We start from the raw sequence: 17208 nt of genomic DNA, 5'->3' as shown, positions 1-17208 counted from the left end.
ATTCTTGGTGATCAAAACATATAATTATAGTCCAAGTTCAGTCATATTGGAGTATTACCTGGAAATAATTCCCCTAAAGGGTAGGCTTTTCATATTATGCATAACGCTACTGAACAGTAACACAACAAGAGTCAACACTCGTAGATGATACCGTCATAGTGGCCACCGTCTTGGAAAATAGCGAACAACTTTAGGTTTCCAGCCATATCTCATCGGCGGCCGAAAAATATTTGTATAAAACATATTAAATGATTATTATTAGTTTTTAATTGTAAGTATTACTATTAATATTATTTTCTATCAAAAAACAGTGAACGGGCAGTAATCATAAGAGGATAGATGAGAAAGCGAAAAAGAAAAGAAAATAATAAATGTAATAGTTTCTTAATTAGATGGGTTATCGCCAATGACCGTTTTCTCACGGGTGGTATTGCCACTATGATGTCGGTCCAACAGTCGGTGGGGATTCCCGCGATATCGGAGCTTTGTCACGCAACACCGCCGAAAGAAAATCGGCAAAGGTCTGGAAGCTTTTTTGTACACACAGCCAGACAGATGGACCGATAAAATAATCGATATCTAATCTCGACATCATATTGTGCGGCTATTTATGTATAGCACGCCACGGGTACTTGCGAGATGAAACTTGAAATGTATCGATGTAATAATACCTACATAGACAATGTCATCATCTTTAATTATATATATTATAAATTATAACATTGCAACTTCAGGGTAATGACCAAAAACTATTATGGTAGTAGGTACCTACATATGTTTAAAGATATAACATTAGCATGAACCATGTCTTGAAACATATACCTACCGCTAAAAATCGACAACAAAACAATGATGTAGGTAGGAAGATACCTAATTTAAGATTAATATATATTTGAAACAGCTTGCAAGTTCGATTGCTTACCATGCGACATACAATAAGATTTTACATTATACAACTAAAAAGTAATTAACACCACTAAAAATGCATATCGTATCAATGTGTTACTTAGCATACATAAGTGGCATTTGCATCTCCACTACAAACGAAACCTTTATGCGTGAAGCGAAATGGAAAACTTAATTAGTTTTCATCCATTAAACTTGAAAAGCAATGAGTAAATGCGGAGAAAGCTGTGGCTAAATAAATAAACAGTAAATTATGTCTTTAGAATGTTTTTACATATCTACAAGTAAGTAGTATTCAATTTGCAATATGTATACGAATATGCAAATAATGTTTTAACATTTCATAAAATGATAAAACATGCATTTTTTTAGCAAAAAAATGAGTCACAGGAAATTTTTAATACAATATTCTTCTATAATTATGTATGATACCATTTATATATAAAATAAGAATCAGTAATATATTATTTCTCTGTAAACACTATTACGATCAGATGACAATACTTCGCATATTAATGACCTATACGGATGAATATCTAATTATTATAACTTGTGCATTAAAGTGAATGTATGCGTATGATCTATATATACCTACTTTTGACAGTAATCATACTTATACAATAAGATATCGATTTAAAGAAAACAACGTAAAAGCGCTTGCTAATAGAGCGCCATTATTATCAAGCATGTAGGTATTTAAGTTTTTTTTGTCAAAATGTCGTAATTTGAAGAAAAAAGAATAACTTGAAAAATAAAGTTTGAATTTAAATGAAAAAAAAAATTAAAATCAATGAATAAAATGATTGGCAAATATATAATAATACAATATCTCGGTGTAAAACTTAGTAAGTACATAAGTACTAAAACTAAACCGTTATTTATAAAAATGCTACTAAATGACGTTATTATACGAGGTCTTAGTAAAAACATAATGAAAAATAAATGTGCAAAATTTCAATCGGGTAATTCGTAATGACTGATATCAAATTTACATTATCTAATCAAATCCGTTTACAATTTAATACGGTAGATTCGTACGTGTCATTGTATACGAAAGGCTTATGTACGTTACTTAAAATGTTATAATAAAAAACGTATTTTCTTTTTGTTATTGATATCTTGGGCGTACAAACGTATGAAGATTAATGTTAAATCCAAATAACAAAATTATACTTTTTTACTTTAGAAACCGAAAGGCAGCGTTGCGTATCTCCGAGATTCATCGCTCGGCCGAACCGGCCATCATAATATAAATAAATTCAGAAAACGTTCATTAAAATGTAATAAAATTTTGCGAATTTTCAATTTGACACACATGCTTAATGTTTATTAGTGTTATAATGCAACGGTAAAAGCGATACTAATCTAATTTTTATTTAAATTAACAGTAATCATATTCGCGTTAGCAAATTAGTTAGGGCGCTATTAATTTATCTCCTAATCCAAAACCGAGAGTTTAGTTATAAATCTCGCCAATCCTCCCAAATACGTAAATTTATAGAATTATCTTAAGTTATACAAAGTTAGAGAGTTAGAGAGAATAATAAAAAACTTGTATTTTATGATATCGAATAATATACAATCACGATTAATTAAGTAAATATCCGTTGACAATAATATACCTAGCGACTAAACTACAGAAATTACAATAACGGCTATACAGATGATTTTAAAACTAGTAGTCCCTATAAAGTTGGGTCGCAAACTTATGAATAATCAATATAAAAGACAAGAAAATATCTCTCGTTGATACAAAAAAATGTAAATTTCAAACGTCGGAAGATTCGAATTTGAAACGCTTTCATAATAAAGAATTTTGAGATTGCAATAATCATACGAATTATTATTAATGTAACAAAATAGAATGTTGCTATGGAAAGGTTTTCTTTTTTAATGAGACATAATGAGCCGCTTACCGACATTAATTCGCATTAACTGCGGCCATTCGTAAGTTCACAAAAAAGCTTTAATGACACCGCATGCTAAAAAATTGCTACTGTTTATTTTAAGCGAACCACTTAGGTAGTGGTCGGTAATCGGTACGTAACAGAAGTGGTACGTACGGTAATGAAATTCTAAACTACCTGGTTATATTGACAATGACTACATGACTAAAAGATAACATTCAAGTTTGCTAAGCCAAAGGGCCAAGTGACAATTTGCAATTTAACAGAAGAGCCATTTCAGAAATATAGTTTTGTTGATTTTTGTCATATTTTTCATAACTTTACCACGGAATAACTCTTCCTGAATCTGACCCATTTTTGGGAAGCCGAATTAGGCATTCTAAACAATCTAACTCCATAAATATTTTTACAAAATATTTCATACGTAATTTTAGAGCAACAATGAATCATTATTATTTACTGAGTCTAAACCAAACGTAGTGTTAAAAAGTAGATACAGAATATATGTATACACATTGTCATACACACTACATAATAAATAATCCAGAGTATTAAACAAAATAGTGAAATATGAAGATGTTAGCAGAAAAACGTACGATAGAAATCAATAACAGCATAATTATATACTCAACGTATCTATTAATTTTGAGGAGAAAGGTAAGAATACTTTACTCTCAGATTTGCATTAATAAGTTTTTTTTAATAATCTTGCCCTTGCTTTTTTGTAGAAGGTTTTTAATAAGTTACGAGTAAATAAAATACATCTTTAAAATGAATGCGCATTAATTTAAAAACTGATTATTTCTCATATATTAAGCAATTTAAATTAATTAGTTTTGTACATCAGAAACGGGCATGGCATTTTAAAAGGCACATCAGTACCTAATAGATAAATTAATTAATAAAGTTTTAACATAGGCATAATAATCTAAAATGTGTACACAAAAAAATCAGGTTTTACAGGTTGGCAGTGTAAAAGCAAGCCGGTATCGTTGAACGTCTACGACTGCCTACGCCTTACTACGCCATTATTGCCCATTTCCCGATACGGTATCGTAACTTGCCCACTAAATTTGTCAAGTTGGCCGACCGGCCTTGAAAATTTACCGAAATACAACGACTATTATGTCATAATGAATTTAGATGGGGTTTTCTCAAATACAACGACCCCGCGATATGCCGGGAGAGACGCGTGCTTGATAAGCAGAACTAGAATTTTGCCAAAGTTTAAATAATGATAGTTTTACAGCACTCAGTCACAAAGCTATTTAACAGTCCAATCATGTAAGAAGGAATAAACTTTTGTTCAAAATATAACTTTGAATGCCCAATTTGTACGTTATAAAATAATATATTATGTCAAAAAGTTTATCGGTAAGAGAAAATTATGCGCCTAAAATGCCCATTTATCAGATACGACAGCCTGGCACTTTTCGGGGCTTTCTATGCGATCATGCTACTCTATAAGAAACAATATAGGTACTAAATAATATTTTTAAATCTCCATATTCACTAGGTATTAAATATCTCAGGCATATTGTATAGTTTTCATTGTATATACATTTTTCAGTGACTAAAGTTATGTTTATCTACCTAAATGTTGAATGAATGACGAATGAAAGTACTCATTCATACATGAAATAAGTATAGAAAAGCCGATCAAATATTTTCCTATTATAAACAGCACAAACTTAGGATTAGGAATACAGTCACACAAATAAAAGTGGTAGAAAAGTGCATACCTAAGCAATTTTCAGTATTACAAGTTGACAAAATAATATCAAATACACATTGCAAGTATAGTATATAAAATTGAATATTAACAGCACGGACCGATTTTATTGGGTATATAGTACGTTCCAGCAGGTACCTCATGCCCCAAAAGGCAATACCACTATGGGATATCACCGAGAACCGATTTAACCCGCTCTTCCATTCGAAATACATAATATTTTCACAGACAAGGAAGACAACGTATTATTTCAATATAACGAAAAAAGACAAGTCGTAAACGAAAAGACAGACAACCAAGAATAAGCAAAGTAGTTATTTAATGCCAAAACTATATTATTTAATAATATTACGAAATAAATACCTTCAACTCGACAATAATACTACATTACAGTGTTAACTGTTCTACAGTCATAAGTGGTGAAAAAATACACACCAGTTTAGAATGATAGTGGTTGCACAATGCTGTATCTATATTTTAGATAGAAAACGATAATTGGAGCAAGCCGAACTTAGTAATGAAACCTTTCAAGGCAAACGTATCATTATGTTGTTTTTATTAGTTTCGATGCACACAATTTCGACATCATTTCTTTAATTCTAAAGGCTCTAATTGCATGGACATGCACGCATCAACTCACGCGTGCGAAAGAATGAATGGATGACCCAACACCGTAATATTATACAGTTACATAAAACAGTCGTGGTCAACATATTTCTCATGCATCACATCAACTGCAGTTACAGCGTGAATAAAAAACGGACCAAATTCTTCAACGAAAAATATAAATGGTTAAATACGTCATAAAAACATAGATAATTTGGAACGAAATAAGCGTTACTTTATAATCGTGATAAATGACTGTCTATTATTAATTATCTTACATACGTAGATTTTACTGTATCTTTAAACACATCCTAAAAATTCAACTATTTAATAAATAATCATTTGTACTATAAGAAAATTAAATCGGTCTAAACGATTGGTTTATATACTATTTATATAATATGCAATACTATATGTGACGCTAAAAAACAAACGTGGCCATCTCCATCACAAGTGAAACTGAGTAAATCAACTTTTTTGTTTTTGTGGTTAATTTGAACCCGTGAGTTAGTAATTTCCTAATTAATGATTATATTTTATTTAAAAAATACGATTTAAACAATGCTCAATAATCGCGAATCCTTAACAAACAAGATATTTACGATTTTATGTTGGAGATGGCTATGTTTGTTTTGTATCATCTGGATTTGACCAGGTTTGAAATAAATACTACTGGAGATGGACAGTTTTGTTTTGTATTCGATCGGTTTGTTTTGTATTCTAACAAACAGGGTTGTGTTAAAATGGGTGCCGGACGAAATCCCGAATGTCAAAATCCCGAATGGCCGAAATCCCGAACGGCCGAAATCCCGAATGCTGAAATCCCGAATGCCGAAATAATATTAACAGAATATAAAAAAAATATAAACAGTATTAATTTTCAACCAGCGGTTCCCCAATACGTGTGCTTTTTCTTGGGTGTGTAATTTAACAAAATAATTAAAATAGTTATATAAAAACTATTATTAATTATGGAATGAAGCAACAAAATAATTTTCAACAAGCGGCACCCCAAAAGGCGGCGCTTTTTCTCGATTGTATAATTATTCATCTAGATAATTAAAATAATAGTATTAAAAACTCTTATTAATTATGGAATGAAGCAAAAAAATTATTTTCAACCAGCGGTACCCCAATAGGCGGCGCTTTTTCTTGAGTGTGTAATTTAACAAGATAATTAAAATAGTTATAATAAAAACTATTCATAATTATGGAATCAAGTAACAAAATAATTTTCAACCAGCGGCACCCCAAAAGGGGGCGCTTTTTCTCGATTGTATAATTTAACTAGATAATTAAAATAGTCAAAACCGTCATACGCACAGTCGTTGCATACGGGTGCGAGTCATGGACGCTAAATGTGAAAGCAGCTGAAATGGTGGATTGCTTTGAGAGAAAGATCCTTAGGCGGATATACGGACCCATGAATGATGGTGGGGAGTGGAGAATTAGGTACAACACGGAACTATACCGCTTATACCAAGATTCAAAACTCTCCAACTTCATAAAACTCCAGAGGCTAAACTGGGCAGGCCATGTCCAGCGCATGCCTGAGTCACGGATACCGAAGAAGATCCTCGAAGGAAACCCAGGAGGGAAAAGGCCAGTGGGAAAGCCACGCACACGATGGGGTGATAATGTTACAAAAGATGCCAACCAGATACTAAAAATCAGGAACTGGAAAAGACGTGCGGAGGACCGTTCTGGCTGGAGGACAGCGGTGGAGGAGGCCAGGGCTCGACTTGAGCTGTAGCGCCATCGAAGAAGAAGAATTAAAATAGTAGTATTAATAAAATGCCACGACATGATTGGCCATTTTGAAAAAGTGCTATGTCGTTATTGGCCAATACGAATGTGACCACGTTTGATATAAAAAATCAATGGATACGACTAAGTTTGAAAAAAATCACATCTTTTATTTGAATTTTTGAAGCAGAAATTGAGGAGATAGCCATGTCTTAACTGAATATTATTATTTAAAACAACACAAGCAATCATACCAACCAAAAATCTCAAAAAAGTCATTGACTGGAGATGGCCACGTTTTTTTAACGTCACATTTATATAATACGTTCCAATAAAATGTGGTCCAAGTGAAAACCATGGTCCCCATGTGAAACACTAAAATGAATCCCAAATAAGTACATTATCAAATTTGCTCTAATCTAATTATATAATACATTATTATAATAGCTTTTAGAAATCCACTATTACATAATTGGCATAACTCAAAATTAAACACTACAGAAGCACGTAATTACAATTCTAATTCTTGTGCACTTCTTTCTATGGTTAAAGATCACGTCTGAATTGAACGGCCCACGAAGCACGTCCATAGGAATTATATGGAATAGTAAAAACAATAAAGACTATTTACAGTTTGCAATTACGTTATGTTATGTTATGACGATGGTCATATGAATACCTCTTGGTCACGGTAAAATTGAAAATCTATAAACATTTAATTATAATCAGAATTCATAATTCTACGGCTAAGCCAATATATAGACCAATATCAAAATTAAATTGAATTTGTAACATTCGAGGTAAGTATTTCCTATTAAAATACCTATATCAAGTTTCCTGTTTACTGTTGATAGTGTATTCTATTTAATTATAATTTATTATAGGTACCCATTTGGTTGTGCTATGTACTTAAAATTAATATTTTTTGGATAGTGCCTATAATAGTCAGAATTAAACATTGGCTCCATCAACCATTTCCTCGAATTAGGTAATCTCAATAGTTTCCACTTGGTTAACATTGCTACTTTATCGTTATTACTTGAGACTACTTAATTAGAGACCTACCGGTTTCTTTTCTCCATAAAAGCACATTTTTGTTTATAATTGAATCTATTCCCGATTTACATAGCTTGTTGTGTCTAAATTGAAAGTTACACTTTAGAGTTGTATACAGAAAATTTTCTTGAAATATTAATCAATAGCATACTTAATATTCATCCATTCCTAATAGAGAACAATCCACAATATATTATGGTGTGTATATAATATTATATATGTTTCAAATAAATCAATCACAATTAGGTACGTTCATCACATATTATTATAAAATTTCTAGGGTCATATTATACTGAGGGTCACACTTTTCGTCCAGGGGTCAATGTATATTATATTCATTAGATTGGCAATGCAAAGGAGCAATGTTCAATTCGAAATCGGCAATTGGCATGTGCTGAATTGAGTGGCGAACGTGTGAAAAGCTCCATGACACGTAGGCGTGGGTCTGCGGCGATAGGCTACGTGAGATTTTATCTCGATGACTTATCAAAGTGCAAAGAATGCAAATGGCTTAACAAAATGCTTTCTTCGTGCACGTAACCGTTGGGTACAAAAAATATATTAATAGCATTTTTCATAGGTCAGAACGAATGCGCTATCTGCAAAAAATAAAATAAAATGATTTATTCCGTAAATTTTTATCAAACAGACGGACGTTGATAAATTGCCAAAAATATAACATTACAGAAATTTGTTATAATTTATATACTCTACATAATAATTAACTGAATAATAAAACGCACATGTTACCAAAATACTCCAATATATATTTTATGATGTATATAAATTATATAATTAGCATTCATATAAAATAAATGTGCACATTTTGATAGTTTGTGTTTCAATATGTTAAGATGGGTGCATCTGACTGATAATACAATAATATACAATGGCAACACACAGATCCTTAGAATCAATACAAAGTAACATATTATTAAACGACGAAACAAAGCATTCTGGATAATCCTAGATTCAAACACAGTACAGTGTGCATGCAGATATGTTTACTATGTATTTATTCCCATGCATCGTTAGTCATATTATATCTCACAGTATAATACAGTATGATGGACGCGTGATCAACTATTTTATACGAGGCTTTAAAACGGCATACGAATTGTACGTGGAATATGGTTTTAGGTTTGTGCCACACTATCGATACAGGAAATCTGCGGCCGCCACACACCGCATATAGCCCTAGCTGTGTTACAAAGCGTGCAAGATAAAATTCATTGATGAGGAGTTCTTAATCATGCCATGTCATGGAATTATGGAAATGATATATAAAAAATATGATACAAAAGGATCTCAATTAGATTGGCGTTCACTATAATAGTAATGCAAACTAGTGAAATTTATATGCATGGTAAGTATGATTAACAAAATTATTGTATTACGGTCTGGAAACTCATACATCCATAATTCATACTGATTTCAAGGACAAATAAAGCTCTACAGATTACGATCTAGATGGGGTGTTTAAGGCGTGCATTATTACACGTCATACTTAATTATAAACACCATGTAACGCCGATTAAATGAGAAGTAACCTTTAATTTTATTTTAAATTCGGGAAACTTCAGACGAAAGCGTGTGTACAATATTATTAGGTATATCGTGGCTTCTCATACATTTAACTATGAACTCTACAAAGCTTAATGACAGTTTGGCATGTCGTTCAAAAATATGTATGTATAACGAAAACGCTCCAACGAGAAAGAGAAGATTTACACAATACTGTTATAAATTAGTTATATTTAAAATTAAATAACACAGTTATTTCCACTACGCTGTCAGTAAAGAAACTTACAATACGCATGCGAAAGATAAATATTATGATAGGTGACTTCAATAGAACTAAAATAGCTTGATCATCGTATTGACAGATCAAAAAGGGCACATCTGTTTTGAATTAGACAACGCTAAAATAAGAACTTCGATATTATACGGCGCGAGTTAGTTTGCAAGATGCAAGATCATGATAATATGGAAGTGGCCCACAGCCATAGGTACAGAAATATTAATGATTAAGCCAACAACACTCTGTATGCGTTTCGTCGGTCGCCGTGACAGCTTCTTCCGATTGCGATGATAGATTGCTGTTAATAAGGTTATTTTTGATGAATTCGTGACCCGCGATTTATGACCCGAGACGATCTTTGGTCGTGAATTATTTCTAAGCGTGCCGTTTGAATGAACCATTAGAAAGGTTTCGCTAAGAAATAAATCATTTTTTTAGAATTCATAACAAAACGACAACATTACTTTCATTTTTATGTTGGATTTTTAGGATGGACAAATTCAAATTTGAGCTGACAATGAAACTTTCCTATTGATGTAAATGCGTTATATCAAACACAATCGCTGTCATACAATAAATTATACTTACAAACAGTATCCGACAAAATAATACGACAACCGTTTACATAAAACTTTGATATGTTTGTAGTCAGTTTATTGATCCAGTGCATTTTTTAAACAAATTGGTTTATACCAACAGAGTTCTAATTTTAAATATGCATGAATTACTAATCCAGGAAATAAACAAAAACGTCACGAATATCAAAATAAAATTCTGAAAGTATGGGTTCAGACTAAATTTAAATAGTGTCCCTTTGAAAATGGATGAAAATTCTCATCAGCCTGCAGTGAATGTAAACAATTTAGCCAAACATAGAAAGTGGAATGAATAATGGGCTCTGCCGCACCGCTTCCGTTCAGCCCAACAAAACATTATTTTTGACAGACAATCCTTTGAACACGAAACCAAACAATACATTTTAGCTGGACTTGTATAGTTACTCCAGTGCAGCGTGTAATCGAACGATCGTTTAAAATTCAAGTCATAAAAATAGCATGACAATATAATATCGACGGAATGGTTAATTGCCCATTAATTGCCCATAATGGGGAATCCAATCCCGAGCCAAAATCTTGATCCCGGGATTTCGGGATTACAATTTAACGATCGCGGGATTGGCTTTTTTTCAATAGTTAATATAAAATTTTAATAGGTATACACAAATAACGTTGATTAAATCGGTCAAAAATAAATCTAGTATAATTTATACTATTTAAGACATGTATTATTAATATTGTGTAAGTTCAATCTATGTGTACTTGCCAGACCCAGGATTCGAACCTGGGACCCACGGCGTTATAGTCCAAGTGGCTGACATCCATTTCTCGTCAAAATACAAAATCTGTCAATACAAACCTCTACTCTGTGGAGGCCGATGTGATCCTATTAGGATCGGACATGATCGAAAGAAGAAAAGATTTCAATCTTGGAAATACGTAGGTTTAATGGAGTAAATAATAAAATAATAATGTGAAAGTAAAACAGTTTTATTTATTTATGAAAAGATAATATAATAAGATTATTTCTAATGTATTTATATGTTATTAAAGGTATTTTTTCTGTTATATTTTCGTTTTTATTTTATTTTCCATAAAAATTGATAAAATAAATCAATCCCGAAAGTTTCGGGATTATTTTTACCAATCCCGGGATTCATAGGTATCGAAAATAATTCGGGATCCCGGGATTGGAATCCCTAGTTATATAGAAGTGTGTAAAATACCCACACTATTATTTTACAATTTTATTTCTGAACAAACGTATACCAAAAACACATCACGTTATTAACATACCTATTAGTTTTGTGCAATAACCAAAAACAGTGTTATAGTAAGACGGAGGGTACTAAATTGCGAGTTTCGATGTTAGTGCTAATTATTGCTAAACTTCGAATACAGTACGGTAACCTGTTCGCAGTAAACGATTAGTTTCGATTGCATATTTCGTTCACTTTAATCACCGTATTACCATTTTTTTTCAACATGAAATAATCATGATTTTCAACGAACAGTTTGCCAAATTATGTTCGAAGTAAACAATAACTAGCAATACGATCGAAATTCACAGTTTCGTGCCGCAAACTGACTATAATAGAATTCTGATGGCCTTTTGTTCATCGTCTTTCCACCAAGAATTGACATCAGTGAATAAAATTATTTAAAACCAACTATCATTGTTACAAATATTACGATTTCTAGAAAGCTTCTTTTCTGTAGTGTATGTTAAAAATCTTCAATCACCCATCTCATTTGAAATAAGTATACTTGCGTAAAACTATTTTTGGAATGTTTTTAGCATTATAATTTGGCATTTAATTTACACTACCCAGTTATGTTTGATTCGCTTAAAATGTACATATATGAAAAAAGAGTATGTTTAGAACAGCACGTATCGAGTTCTAGAACTGGAAAGCAAAAACGACTGCATGAATAGGAGTTTCGTGAATAGTTTGTTGTAATTATTGCATATTAACGATTCTCCTGTAAACGGACGAAAAATAGGCCAGCCATGTGAAAGCCGCCGGCAGAGTTTAAATGAGCTTCCGGGTTGAAACGACAACAAAGCTTGGTGTATATTTATTCTGTATATCAATCAAACAATTGAGTTTCCCAAGCTTTATCAAAAACAAGCAAACTCTCTGCATAAAACGTTTGCATTTTCAATAAATTTTCGGCGTGAAATATGACAGATGTGCACGAAAGGGTGGTTATATTACATGAATATTTTTATAACAAACCAAATATTTCACCTTACCGTTCGCATCAATAAAACAAATAACAATACCGAGGATAGTTTCCTAATAGCATGTAGACTAGAGTAATATTACATGAGTTTAGTTGTATTTTAATAAATTTACATTATATCGTCAAAGTGCTTCCGCAAACTAACTGGAAGCAATAAAATACTAATCCTAAAATAAGTAAAAAAAAAAAAAAAACACAACACTAACAGGCTGAATATCATAACATCATAAGTACTACCTAAATGCTGAACGATAAATCATGGTAATGGTTAAACTGGTGCCCATATTACGGCTTTCCACAAGTGTTTTCTGTGACATTATTCCTATAAAAGCGACGGATGGAGACGATTAGGGCACGCCTACATCAGCCAATAAAGGGCTCCAAACCTGACACAATATAAATGCACACTACAATACACAAACGTTTCGAAGAAAGCACGTACTCGTTACGTACCGGAAAATGCTATTAAACTACAATTATTTATGCATTACGTACAAGATTTAATTGTATGTGATTTTAATTGTCCGAAAACACAGATGATTATATTTTCTAACAAAAAATACCAACGAGCCGATGTATAATGGGCCAACACAAAAACGTGACTTTCGAATCATTTCCAATGTAATTATTTACTTTTACAACTGGGCACACAATGAAGAAGCGCATAATATATATTTGATAATTTTTAATTACAAATTATTCCTACACACATACCTATTCGTAACTGACTGTAAGCATGACTTCCCTACAACATTAGATTAATATTATAATATTTCTATCACACCATCTCATTTATACTTACATCGAAATTTGACAAAAAAATCATAAGATGAAACCTATTCGTGGTGAAAGAAACTACTAAGGTAGATACTAAAAAAAGTAAGCAATACTTTTGCTTATGAAATCTAATAAGCTAAGGCCAACAACGCAAGAACGGTCGTAACACTGAACTTGAGTTGGATCTTTAATCGCTCATGCACCGGCAAACGAAGTGCCAACAAACGATACGGCGCTGCGCAAAATGCTCCACGTTTCTCAAAACGTTAAAATATCAAATTTAATGTGCCTATTATTGATCTAATAAAAAAAAATTAAATCTGCTTGATATCAGAACATTAAGAACATGAAATCCATTAGCATATTTTGTTGAATAAAAATGAAAACGTGAATTTTAAAGTCATACTTGATACTGGTGTTAATGATAAACTGTACTTGTAGGTGCATAAATTTTGGTGGAAAGACATCGTACCAATTGACAATTTATATAAAATCCTTATTACGTGTTTTATTTAATCAAAAGTCAGTAAATATTTATTGATTGAATTGGCGTTTAGTGTACGTTGTTGGGCTCCATTAAAATGGTTTTGTAAAAAGTTTTTTTGATCAATTCTACGATATTTGAGTTATTAATTGTGACAGCGATTTCGGGCTATAAACCCATCTTAGGAACAGTCGACAATAGCCGAGTCATAGTCAACAGTTTCAAAGATGGGTTCAGATCCCGATACAGCTGTCAACATAAATGACTTAAGTATCGTAAAAAAACTAATTATGCTAATTAATTACTGAGCTGATCTTTAATACTATTATGAACCAATGGCAAAAATACATATTTTGTTAAATAGTAGTACCTAATGGAACCCTCGAATGTAAAGAAACAACATTTGCACTTGGAACAAAATATAAATACTTATAGGTACTTAATCAATGTTTCAGGTTGATTTGTACGAAAATTTCTATCGAAAAACAATGGCTGTAAAACGGTTTGACGGCGCACGGCTCGGAGAAAATGGAAACAGGCGAACTGATGAATGAATGGACGAGCGGCAGTCAGTGAACTTTCAGAGTGACCGGGCAACAGCCGGGCGGCAGGCAGCATTCGCGTCGGCAACCCACACACCATGCAAGCGGCGATGGTCGACATCGCGTGACCGAGGCGACGCGCGCGACACCCGGATAATTGCTTCCCTCCTGAAACTTTCAGCGTCCGAGACGTTCACTTCGCTTCTTCCAAACACTACCGCCGACCGTACACAAAGTAGTTTGTTTATGTTTGCGATTCCAACAGCTTTATAAACAACGACATACTCAACATAAGTAGAACCTTAAATACCAGTGGCGAAGGGTGGAGGTAGGCTGTTAAGATTCGCTATAAATAGTGCACACTAAACTTTTTTAGTCATATGTATTTGTTTTTATTGAACTAAGACTACAATTTACAGATGGTGTTAGTTAGTTTTTAAAAATCAATTAAACCATGCCTAAACGAAACCATAATAGTTTTGGTCTAATTTGGGCAATACGACAAAATTGTGCATACTTTTTCATTCATAGTTATTTGTTTTCGTTGGATTAAAAATACATATTACACATATTGTTGGTTAATTTTTTTAATTCATTAAGCCCTGACTAAACCAAAGTATAATAAATAAAAAATTATATTATATTTATAAAATATTCCAAGTTATGTATGATTTAATTGCATAATTTTAGATATTTTATAGATAGACATGTATTTTTTGACTATTATCTATTATTGCTTGGTTTCTCAGGGTTTAATTGAATTTTAAAAACTAACCAACACTATCTGTAAATTGTGGTCTTATTTCAATGAAAACAAATATGTATGTCTGAAAAAGTTTAATGTGCACTGTTTATGGCGGATCTTAACAGCCTACCTCCACCCTTCGCCACTGTTAAATACGTAACCTTATTGCAACACACGGCATGGCCCTGATCCTTACTTTCGATAGCACATTCAAGGCAAATAAAATAACACATTTCAGCAGGTAACTTTAATTTTAAAAGGCTGGCAACATTCAGGTTATCATTTATCCATACATGTTGGTTGAGATAGGTGTGAATACAAGGCCGACCATATTCAGGCAGAGGCAGTGAATTGCGAATTACGATGATAGTGCTAGTTATTAATTATCTTCGTATGTAATGAGGTAACCTGATAATAAATGAAGATTTTCGATCGCATATTTCGTTCAAATTTATTTCAATATGCAACAAACATTATTTTCTACAAACTGTTGTCCATATTGCACTCGAAGTGTTAGCAATAAAAAATAGCACTACCATCGAAGTATACAGTCTCGTGTCACGGCCTGACTATAGGGGACCTTAGTCTTACAAACACCTAAGAAACATACATGCAAGGTAAAATCTTTGAATAAAAACAACGCCGGGCGGGACTCGAAACCGCAATATATCGATTACCTCTATCAGGGTTTTGGGCAATAATTCTTTTCGCATAACTATAAGTCTATTCAAAGGAATTTCCTTCACACCGTTTGAGGTCATACTAAGAAAATTTGGACTATTATATCAGAAAATACCTATCTCCATTTCCAAACATAAATACTGGCTATCGATTACCTTGAACGGATAATTGATTATAAATTAGTTATAATAAACTATGACGTTTACGCAACTATTTTCCGTACTAAGTTACAATTATTTGCAAATAAATAGCATCAAAATGTTCGGTGCACTGTTACATGTAAAACTCTGTATATACTAGTTCAATAATGATAACATGTTAAAAACAATGGATTGAATTTCCATTTCAATGTTACTAATTCATAATAAATTATCATTTTGAACAGCTAAATAATATTGACAAGCAGAAAATGACAGCATATAAATTTGGTATTTGCTTAGGTCGAAGGTCGGGGAGGACGAGAAAGAATTAATTTCAGATTGACAGACAAAATCAAGAGAGCTCCAGGTTCTGAGAGCCGTATTATATATTGACACATATGCTTGATTATGAAGATGCCAAAACATACAATATACCCACAGTTTCATATAAAGAAAAACTCGTCGAGATTAGGGAATCCAATCCCGAGCCAAAATTCTGATCCCGGGATTTCGGGATTACAATTTGACAATCTCGGGATCCCGGGACTGGTCCCGGGATTGGCATTTTTTCCATTGTTAATATAAATTTTTATATTTACAAATAACATTGATAAAATCGGTCAAAAATAAATCTAGTATAATTTATACTATTTAAGAAATTTATTGTTAATATTGTATACGTTCAATCTTGGAAATACACAAGTTTAACGGAGTAAATAATATTGTAATTTAAATAATAATGTGAATTTAATAGGAGATTGCTGCTTCTGATAGTAAAGACTTAATAAATGGATTAGCGAGATTTAAAATAGTAAAGCAAATAATCATTGCGTACTTATGGCCTTTCCGCTTCATAAATCTAATTAGTCAGACAAATATGAAACTGCCGTAAAACGTATGATATCATGGTGGAATTACTTTGTTAAAAGTGCGAAGCATTGTTTTTTTCCAATCTTTCCATTTTTAATAATTTATGTGAAAAAATAAAATGAATCGGCAACCTACACATGGGTATAAATCAAACTTCATTCAAACTCAGTTTATTTCTAATGTAGTTATTTTTTATTTTAAAGTATTTTTTCTGTTATATTTTCGCTTTTATTTTATTTTCCATAAAAATTGATAAAAAAATCAATCCCGAAATCCCGGGATTATGTTTATCAATCCCGGGATTCATAGGTATCGAAAATAGCTCGGGATCCCGGGATCCCGGGATTGGACTCCCTAGTCGAGATAGGCGACAGCAAACAAGAAGAAAAAATCTGCAATACAAGGGATTAA

At 32.4% G+C, this 17208-nt stretch overlaps 1 protein-coding gene across 2 annotated transcripts in view; it reads right to left on the bottom strand.

The window, feature by feature from the left end:
• Positions 1-17208, bottom strand: part of Jupiter (microtubule-associated protein Jupiter) — a 285307-nt gene that overhangs the window by 6835 nt on the left and 261264 nt on the right. The window lies entirely within an intron of this gene.

Source organism: Rhyacophila brunnea, unplaced genomic scaffold, assembly GCF_057557595.1.
Source record: "Rhyacophila brunnea isolate RB1 unplaced genomic scaffold, BYU_Rbru_1.0 scaffold_6, whole genome shotgun sequence".
NCBI classification, from domain to species: domain Eukaryota; kingdom Metazoa; phylum Arthropoda; class Insecta; order Trichoptera; family Rhyacophilidae; genus Rhyacophila; species Rhyacophila brunnea.
The sequence above is the reverse complement of the archived record's forward strand: the minus strand, read 5'-3'. Positions and strand labels throughout refer to the sequence as shown.